Source organism: Sciurus carolinensis, chromosome X (assembly GCF_902686445.1).
Source record: "Sciurus carolinensis chromosome X, mSciCar1.2, whole genome shotgun sequence".
NCBI lineage: Eukaryota > Metazoa > Chordata > Mammalia > Rodentia > Sciuridae > Sciurus > Sciurus carolinensis.
Genome location: NC_062232.1, coordinates 95,899,023 through 95,909,001, shown reverse-complemented (window position 1 = coordinate 95,909,001; position 9,979 = coordinate 95,899,023).

Sequence of the window (9,979 nt, the reverse complement as noted above, 5' to 3'; positions counted from 1 at the left end):
CCTGAAGATAATAAATACATGCAAAATATTAATTTAGGTGCTTTAGTCTGTCAATAAATATTGAGTTCCTACTGTTTAGGCTCTGGGGATACAGGTATCTACACAAGGTATTTGGAACTCAAATAAGAAAATCCACCTAAGGAATCAAGAAATATTTATTTAAATCTTGAAAAATTAGGCAGTAATCGAGGGGGGCAGGGATGATATTTCTTGACAGGGGAAGCAGCACTACCAACACTCTGGAAAGTTCCAGAAATTCTATGTGGTAGGGTAATAAGAAATAGGTTTGAAGAAAACAGCAGAGATTAAATCATGGAGCCACTTTTTAAACTGCATAGCAGTCACCTATGGGACTTAATAAACTCTGTGTTTCTCAGTCTTGGGAGAAGGTACAAAAATGCACATTCCTAACAAGTTCCCAGGTGATATTGATGTTGCTGGTTTAAGAACAACACTTTGAGAACTTTGCTTCAAACATTGGAGACACAGACCAGTAGTTCTTTCACAATTTCTCTATTAACACTCACTGTCTCAGTGATCTTGTCCAGTTTCATAGTTTTCAAAAGTAGTGGTACAGCCAGGTGTGGAGGCACATGCCTATAATCCCAGTGACTTGGAAGCCTGAGACGGGAAGATAGAGAGTTAAAGCCAGCCTCAGCAATTTAGCAAGGCCTTAAGCAATTTAGCAAGACCTGGCTAAGTAAAATATAAAAAGGGCAAGGGGGTGTGGCTCAGTGGTTAAGCGCCCCTGGGTTTAATTCCTGGTAGAAAAAAAAAAAAGTAGCCGTATAAAAATGTCTTCCAAATTTATGTCTTCCAAATTTGAATCTCTACCTTACACCTCTGCACTGAACATTTCTGGCCTGAGAAAATAGAAGAGTGAAGTTGTCATTTATTGGAATGTGGCAGAATGCGAAGGGAGCAGACTTTGTGAGGTAAAAAGGACTTGTAAGGGTTTGGTTTCAGAAGATTAAAATACCTGAGTAGAAATGTTGAGTAAATATTGGTCATACAGATTTTCAGCTACACCCTACAGGCCTTCGGTTATCACTCAGTTAATCCCAGAAGGGGATTAATTCACTGACTGGGTTAAGACTCATAACTGAATCATTTCTCCTCTAAGCCTTTCCCATTGTCTCACATATGAGATTCTGGGGAAACCTCACATCCAAGCACAACATCTCTCCACTGGCCCCCAAAAGTTCATGACCATCTCACAATGCAAAATACCAAGAGTCCCCACAGTCTCAATTGCACAAAAGTTCAAGTTGAAAGTCTCCTTTGAGACTCAGGGCAAGCTCTCATCGTGAGCTCCTATAAAAATCAAAAGTGATTTACAAGTATCCAATACATAAAAGTACAGAATAAACACTTCCATTTAGAAAAATAGGGGCGAAGAAAGAAGAGTCAGGACCAAAGAAAGACTGAAATCCAGTTGAGCAAACAAGTCCTGTAGTTCCATGTCCAGCATCTGGGACACATGGCATGGTGACGTTCTATCCAAAGGGCTGATGTAGCTCTGCTCCTGTGGCCTTGTTGGTTGCAACCCAAGTAGCCTTTCTTTTCACTTTTCTCAACTCAATTCCTACAGCCTTCCTCAGCAGAGGAAGTCCTAGTGGCATTTCTTAATCTTGGGCGTCTCCACTGAGGCTTCAGCTTTGTCCTCACATTTTGCCCTCTTGGCAGGTGCCCACAGGGACTCCAACACTGCTGCACTTTGCCTAGCCTCCAAGGCCTTCCTATGAAATCTTGGTGGAAACCTCCATGGCCCCATAACTTCAGCATCCCATATTCCTGGAGAACCAGCATGACCTGGTTGATGCCAATGTCTGCTGCCATATTCAGCAGTAGCCAAGTCTCTAGGGACCATGGCTGCAGCAGCCTCTAAGTGCCTGGGTAAATAAGCATGTTGAAAAAACTTTTTAGGCTTTCTTGTGCAAGAAGGGTACCCTACTGGTCTATACTCAAAGGAATTTTTACTTTTACTTCCTTGAGTCTGAGATGGATACAATCTTGCCAATTCCTGAGTTGTCCTCAAGTCATCTTTCTTATTGTCTCTGGGCATCTTTAGTGGCCCTAATGTCTTTAACAACTGCAACTTCCTTAGTTCTAGTTTGGCTCCTGCCTTTCAAATTCAAGTTTTTCAAATCTTTCTGCTCTGCTTTCTGCTCCTGAATATAACAATGAACTTGATTAAAAGCTGCCAGCAATATCCATGCCACCTCCTAAATGTTATGCTGCCTAGAAATTTCTTCCACCAGATTAAGAAGTCCTTTGCTTTTAAAATCAGCCTCACAGAAAGTCTCAGGACACAGGCAAAATGCAGACAACTTCTCAGACAGAATATAACTCGAATGGCTTCTAGTCCAGTTACCAATAGTGTCCTTCTTTTCCTCTAAACCCTCTTGAACCTTGTCTTCACTATCCACAGTCCTATTGGCATCTCCAAAAGCTTCTGAACCACATGGTCAGGTTAGTCACAGCAACAACCCCACTCTTGGCACCAATTTGTGTTTTAGTCAGCTTTTTCATTGCTGTGACTAAAGAACCCAACCAGAACAACTATAGAGGAGGAAAAGTTTGTTTGGGGGCTCATGGTTAGAGAGGTGTCGGTCCATAGACAGTAGGCTCCATTTCTCAGGACTCAAGATAAAGCAAAATGTCAATGGTGGAAGAGTGTAGCAGACGGAAGCAGCTCACATGATGATCAGAGCAGAGAGAGAGAAAGCTCTGCTCAACAAAGACAAAATATATACCCCAAAGCACCCCTCAATGCCCACCTCCTCTAGCCACATCCTACCATCCTTCACTTGGTCAATCCCAAAAGGGGATTAATTCACTGATTGAGTTAAGACTTTCATAACTGAATCATTTCTCCTCTCAACCTTTTGCATTGTCTCACACATGGGCTTTTGGGGACACCTCACATCCAAGCCATAACAGAGGGACACCTAATATTCACACCATAACAAAGAGGAAAATTTTGTTTTGGTTCATGGTTTCAGAGGTTCCATGATAGATCAGCTCCAAGACAGAAACATCTTGGTAGAAGGCCATTGTGGAAGAAAGCTTCTTAGAACATGGGAGTGGGGAAGGAGAGAAAGAGAGAGAGAGAGAAAGAGAAAGAGAAAGTGTACCAGGGACAGATACAGTCCAAGTCTACACCCCTAGTCATCTACTTCCTCCAGCCATGCCCCACCTGACTATAGTATTCCATTCAGTTATCAATCCTGCAAATGGATTAATCCACTGATGAGGTAAGAGCCCTAATCATTGCCTAAAATCCCCACCTCTGAACCTTTCTGCATTGGGGACCATGCTTTCAAAACATAAGCTTTTCAGGGGATATTCCAGATCCAAATCATAACACTCGCTACATCCATTCACCACATAGAAGCCAAAGTGAGTCTTTATTTACTTTTGGTGCTGTGTATAGGGACTTCTGTGTGCTAGGCAAGCACTCTGCCAAGTAATCTAATAGCCTCTATCCCCAAAGGGAGCCTTTTAAAGCATCATTCAGACCATGTCAATTTGCTCAAAATACTCCAATGGTTCTCCATCTCTCATTAAGACCCAAATCCTAAGGACAGCCTACAAGGTCCTACATAATTAAGGTCCTCATTCACTTGCTCTGCTCCAGCTAAAGAGCTAAGTCTCTTTTTTTCATTGAACACTCTAGCCATGTTCTCTGTCTCAGGACCTTTCCACTTTCTGTTTATTCTGCCTGGCATTGGTATGCTCTTTTTCAAATATTTTCATGGTTTACTATTTTAGGTTTTCATTCTAATATTACCTTCCCTGTGAAGACCAATATATCCATTATATTTTAAATTAAATTCTCACCCCTTTTACTTGCAGTTCTCCTTTCCTAGTATATTTTTCTCCATTTTACTAATAACCACCTGATATTCTGTATGCGTGCATATATATATATGTGTGTGTGTGTGTGTGTGTGTGTGTATTTAATTTTATACTCATTTTTACAATTTGGATGTTAGATGTCCCCAAAAAACTCATGTATGAGACAATGCAAGAACATTCAGTGATGAAATGATTGGGTTATGAGAGTCTTCACACAATTAGTGAACTGATTTCCTGATGGGGATTAACTGAGTGGTAACTGAAGGTGGGTAGGATGTGGCTGGAGGAGGTGGGTGTTGGAGGCATGCCTTTGGGATACATATTTTGCATCTGGCCAGTGGAGTCTCCCTCTCTGCTTCCTGGCCATGTTTTGAGCCATTTTCCTCCACTGCACTTCTCTGCCATGATGTTCTGCCTCACCTTGAGCCCCAAGGAATGGACCTGGCAGTCTATAGATGTAGACCTCTGAACTGAGCTCCAAATAAACTTTTCCTCTCTAAAATTGTTCTTGTTAGTCTTTTAATCACAGTAGCAAAAAAAGTTAAAACATAATTTGATATGAAGAATTGAGGTTGTTATCATGATTAACCTGACAATGTGGTTCAAAAGTTTTTATAGCTTTTTGGAATTTGTGGGAGGAAATTTGGAAAGTTTGGTGATGAAAGCTGGGAAAGCCTTAGAGTGTTGTAAGTCGAGCTTAGTGGGTGTTACTGGTGGGAGCTCAGAAGACCAGAATGACAATAGGACTGAGCCTAGTAAAGACTAGGTTCATGAGGTTTCAGAGAAAAAGGAATATACTATTGGTGATTGGAGTAGAGGCCATTCAAGTTATGTTCTGTGTGAGAAGTTGTCTGCATTTTGCCTGTGTCCTAAGACTTTCTATGAAGTTAATTTTAAAAGCAAAGGACTTTTAATCTGGTGGAAGAAATTTCTAGGCAGCATAGCATTCAGGAGGTGGTGTGGATGTTGTTGGAAGCTTTTAACCAAGTTCATTGACATATTTAGGAGCAGAAAGCACAGCAGAAAGATTTGAAAAACTTGAATTTGAAAGGCAGGAGCAAAGCGGGGACTAAGGAAGTTGCAGTTGTTAAAGACATTAGGGCCACTAAAGAAATGCTTAAGACTTTGCCCAAAGACAAGCCTCTCAGGAATTGGCAAGACCACACCCTCTCAGACTGAAGGGAGTAAAAATTCCTTGAAGAAGAGACCAGTGGAGCACCCACCGGGCACAGGGCAACCTAGGGAGTTTTTTCAACATGCTCAGTCACACAGACACTCAGAGGCTGCTGCAGCCAGCGTCCCTGGAGGCTTGGCTGCAGACCTTCACGTGGTGCTGGTTCTGCAGGATTGCAGGATGCTGCTGGAGTAAGGGGGTCATGGAGGCTTCCACCAAGATTTCAAAGGAAGGCCTTAGAAGCCAGACAAGTGCAGCAGGGTCATAGTCCCTTCAGGCAGTCCCTGATAGGGCAACATGTGGAGATGTGAGGAGGAACCTGGATGCAGTGGAGACCCCCAAATTAAGAAATGCCAGTATAATATAAAGCTGCTTCCCACCCTGTCAGGGACCAAGAAGAAGTTCTCATTCTGAGGACGTTCTGACCTTTATGATAAGCAGCAGCCCAGGGAGCATTTTGCGGTTGCCTCCCCTGCACAAACACCCTGCAGCTGACTCAGGCACCCTGCAGCTGAAGGCTGACGGATTCCCGGAGCGCGCCCCCTCCCCACTCCCGGCTGATAGTTCTGCCTATGGCCCGCCGGCGTGAACTTGCACCTTATCAGGAGCCCAAAAGAAAAACACAGCCAACCAGCCTGTGTTTCATCGTGTCCCTCATTCCCTCAGCATAAATATCCTTGAGAACAATAAAAATTTGCAGCTTGATCAGAATTCCTGTCTTGCTGTCACTCCCTGTGTCTCTTGTCCCTTCATTCCTTCTCTCTTAGGTTTGCCGTCCTGCGTTGATGTCCCGCGGGTCGGGACAGTTGGCGCCCAACGTGGTTGATTGGAACCTTTGCCAGAGAAGCGAACGCCGCCCTCCGGGGAAGACTTGGCCAAGCGGGATTCGGGATCGCCTCGGTAAACGCAACCAGGAGTCAGATCCAGGAGGAGAGTGAGGCCGGCGCAAGGTGAGTGACACACCATGGGACAAGCAGTTTCGTCACATGATTTGTTTCTCTCGGGTCTCAAGGAGGCCCTCAAGACTCGGGGAGCGCGTGTTAAGAAAAAGGACTTAAAATTATTCTTTTCATACATAGAGGATTTGTGTCCTTGGTTTCCCCTCGAGGGGTCAATTGATGGTAAAAGGTGGCTCAGAGTAGGAGACTGCCTCAAAGATTATTATGAGACTTTTGGTCCTCAAAAGGTGCCTGTCACTGCCTTTTCTTATTGGAATTTAATTAATGAGATTCTTAAAAGTTCACCCTTTGAAAGTGGTACTTTAAAACTTGTAAAAATTGGGGAGCAGGCAATGCAATCCACCTCTCACCCCCCCTCGGCATGCCCTTCGGTTAGTATTCAAATGCCCCCTACTCAGCCTTCTCAGGACCCTGGGACCCTCCCAGACCCCGGGAACCTCCCAGACCCCACCTTACCAAAAGAGTCCCCTAAAAATCCCCCTAAGATTTATCCGGTTTTTAAATCCCTATGATGAGGTGACCCCAGAGGAGGAGGCTACCCTGGAGGAGGCAGCAGCTCAACACCATTCTCCAGACCTGCCACCTCTTAAAAATCCACTTCCCACTTATACACCCCCTGCCTTTCGTGCTCCGGCCCTTCAGGGACCTACTGTCCCCCCCCCCAATATTTTTTCCCTGCTTCCCTTGCCTAATCTAACCCCTTTACGTGAGTCTCTCCAACATAGGCGGGAACAAATCCAACTTTTAAAAGAACTAAAAGCCCTTGATGCTGAACTTCGCTCACTGGCCTTGGGCACGGAGTTAACACAAACTGGCCCCAAACCCCTTAATACTCGTAAGGTGAAGCTGCGTGGTCAGCCTGTTCTTGCCTTTCCAGTTACTCGCAGTCAAGCAGATCAGCTCGCACAGACTAAAGCAGAGGGTCTAGAAGGAGGTCAGGAAAAGGAATCAGGGGAGGAACAAGAGGTAGAACCAGAGGGAGAACAAGAGGAGGACCAGGAATCAGGGGATGAGGAGGAGCCCACCTCTGGACAGAGTGGAGCCCTTGGTTCTTATAAAAGGCTGAGCCTCCGTTTTCTTGAAAGACTTAAAAAGGCTTATGCTCAGTATGGTCCCACTGCACCTTATACACTGGCCTTGCTAAAGAACCATAGTACACAATGGCTCACCCCTAATGATTGGAAATTTTTGGCCCGAGCCACCCTCAGTGCAGGTGACTTCCTGTTGTGGAACGCAGACTTTAAGGAATACTGTCGGGAAACTGCCCAAAAAAATTCAACCAAGGCTTCCTCTAAATCCTGGACCTATGTTAAACTAGTGGGTGATGCGCCATTTGATACTAACCCTAAATAGGCGCGCTTCCCTACTGGGCTCCTAGCACAGGTTCAAACTGCTGGTTTGCACGCTTGGAGACGGCTCCCTCAAAAGGGCTCGGCCACCACCTCCCTAGCAAAAATTCGTCAGGGTCCTGACGAGCCTTACAGTGACTTTGTTGCCCGGCTTAATCTAGCTGCGGAGCGCTTACTTGGACCAAGTGAAAGCGAGAGCTCCTTTGTAAAATATCTTGCCTTTGAAAATGCCAACCCAATATGTCAAGATGTTCTTCGGCCCCATAAAGATAAAGGGGACCTTTCTGACTTCATTAGGCTGTGTGCTGGGGTAGGAACGGCCCATGCCATGGGTCTCGCTATTGGCGCGGCCTTCACCAAGGCCCTTCACAACCCTGGCCCACGTACTTGCTTTACTTGCAAACAACCTGGCCATTTTGCGCGAGAGTGACCAACAGGGAGACTGGGTCAAGGACCCATATCTCCTCAAACAGGGGCTAAACCACCTCTGCTCACCCTTTGCCCTAAATGTGGTAAAGGTCACCACTGGGCCAAGGAATGTAGATCCAAGATCAATGCCCTTGGACAGCCTATTCCCTCTAACTTCCCGGGAAACTCCTCTCGGGGCTGGCCCTGAGCAAACCCAGGGGCAATAAGGTTTGTTCCCTCTCAGACTCCCAACCCAATCCAGGCCCCCTGTCCTTCTCCACAATCACCTCCCTCCAACGCGCTACCCCAGGCAGCGCAGGATTGGACCTCTGTGCCTCCACCGATACAATATTAGACTCTATGCAAGGACCCCAAATAATACCCACTGGGGTTGTAGGCCCTCCTCCACCTCATATGTGTGCTCTTATTCTTGGGAGAGCTTCTACCACCTTACAAGGTGTTCAGGTCTTCCCTGGCATCATTGATAATGATTATACTGGAGAAATTAAAATACTGGCCACAGCTATTAACAGAATAGTGGCCATCCCTGCAGGAACAAGAATTGCACAATTAATACTCCTTCCCCTCAATTCAGGAAACACTCCCGCTGCCCAAAATTCACCATGAAACAGGGCCTCTTTAGGTTCCTCTGATGTGTATTGGGTCCAACCTATCTCCCACAAAAGACCCACTCTTACCTTATTTATTGAAGGAAAGAAATTCCAAGGGATCCTAGATACTGGTGCGGACGCCACAGTTATTTCTCAAAAATATTGGCCATCAGAATGGCCCCTCACCTCATCACTAACTGACCTTAAAGGAATAGGGCAATCAAAAAACCCCTTAGTTAGCTCCAGGGTGCTCAATTGGACTGACACAAAAGATAACACAGGAAATAAAGGAACTGTTACCCCCTTTGTTGTTCCTGATCTCCCTGTCAACCTTTGGGGACGAGACATTCTAAGCCAAATGAAAGTTATTCTTGCTAGTCCCGACTCTTTAGTCACTCATCAAATGCTTCGTATGGGCTTTATCCCTGGTACAGGCCTTGGGAGGCTAGGACAAGGACAGGTTGAGCCTGTACAGCCCATACAAAAAACAGACAAATTTGGACTTGGGTATTTGGATTTTTAGTGTCGGTCCCTGACCCTCCTGTACCCCATGCAGACAAAATTATTTAGGAAACTCAAACTCCTGTGTGGGTGGATCAGTGGCCCCTTACCCAAGAAAAATTAGAGGCTGCCTCCATGTTAGTGCAGGAACAGTTGACAGCCGGCCATGTGGAACCCTCAACCTCACCCTGGAACACTCCTATTTTTGTTATTAAGAAGAAATCAGGCAAATGGCGCCTTTTACAGGATTTGCGCGCTATCAATAAGGTTATGCGTCCGATGGGGGCACTACAGCCAGGCATCCCTACACCGGTAGCTATTCCTAGGGACTATTATAAAATGGTCATTGACTTAAAAGATTGCTTTTTTACTATTCCTTTACATCCTGATGACAGACCCTATTTTGCTTTCAGCCTCCCCCGCATCAATTTGCAGGGCCCTATGCAGAGATTTCACTGGAAGGCCCTTCCCCAGGGTATGGCTAACAGCCCTAGTCTTTGCCAAAAATATGTTGCTCAAGCAGTAGACCCTGTGAGAGAGCGGTGGTCACAAGTTTATATATTACATTATATGGATGATTTGTTAATTGCTGCACCTAATACCTATGATCTTAACAATTGTTATTAGATCAAGAACAAGCAGCCCCAAGATGGTTACCAGAACGCCTGGTCAAACAGGTCAATGATTTACCACAACCCAGGGACGGAAACCTTCCCCCTGAGGATGAATCTTCCTCTCTTACAGATGCAGCCGACAATCTATGTGAAAAATCCCCTGAATGGCCAACCCTGTGACTGCACACCATTGCTTCTCTGGATAATGGCTGCCTGTTCACTGCTCTCCCACAGCCATGCAGGACTTGAGGACCCTGCTAAGGTCCCCTCCTTTGCTTGCTGCTTATCATATCTATAGGTCCTTTGATATTCAATAAGATCATGGCTTTTCTTAGAGCTCATATTGAGGCTATACTGGCGAAACCTATTCAGGTTCATTACCATCGACTGGAGATGATGGATCGTGATGGTGATCTTAAAAGACCATCACCCCTGTGAGCTGAACTGGACAGCCAATGACGGGTAAGATTCGTGAGAGCTCATACCAACCTAAGACAGGAAA